The following is a 534-nucleotide window of genomic DNA, read 5'->3' as shown; positions in this document are numbered from 1 at the left end:
TCTCTCTGTCTATCTATCTGTCTATCTATCTGTCTATCTATCCTACTCTCTCTCTCTCTCTCTCTCTCTCTCTATCTATCTATCTATCTACCTTTTTGTCTCTCTATATATCTGTCTGTCTATCTGCTTGTCTGTCTGTGAGTCAGCCTGTCTGCTAATAATCTATATATGTATCTCTCTATCTTATATAAATCAATTTATCTATCATTCTATCTGTTTCGCTCCACACATGCATGTAACAACGTTTGAGGGATATTCATAACATACATGTATATTATCTAGGCCTGCAAATGTATACTTATATCTATAAACATATTGACGCATATAGATATCTATATATGAATAGATACTTACATACATACATACATACATACATACATACATACATACATACATATATATATATATACACATATATATGTATGTATTTATGTATATATATACACTCGAGAATATATACATGAAAACACATACACACGAACACATACACAAAGAGACACACATACATATATGGTTATATATATATATATATAT

This window comes from Octopus bimaculoides, chromosome 12 (genome assembly GCF_001194135.2).
Source record: "Octopus bimaculoides isolate UCB-OBI-ISO-001 chromosome 12, ASM119413v2, whole genome shotgun sequence".
Taxonomy (NCBI): Eukaryota; Metazoa; Mollusca; class Cephalopoda; order Octopoda; family Octopodidae; genus Octopus; species Octopus bimaculoides.
This window is presented reverse-complemented; position numbering follows the sequence as displayed.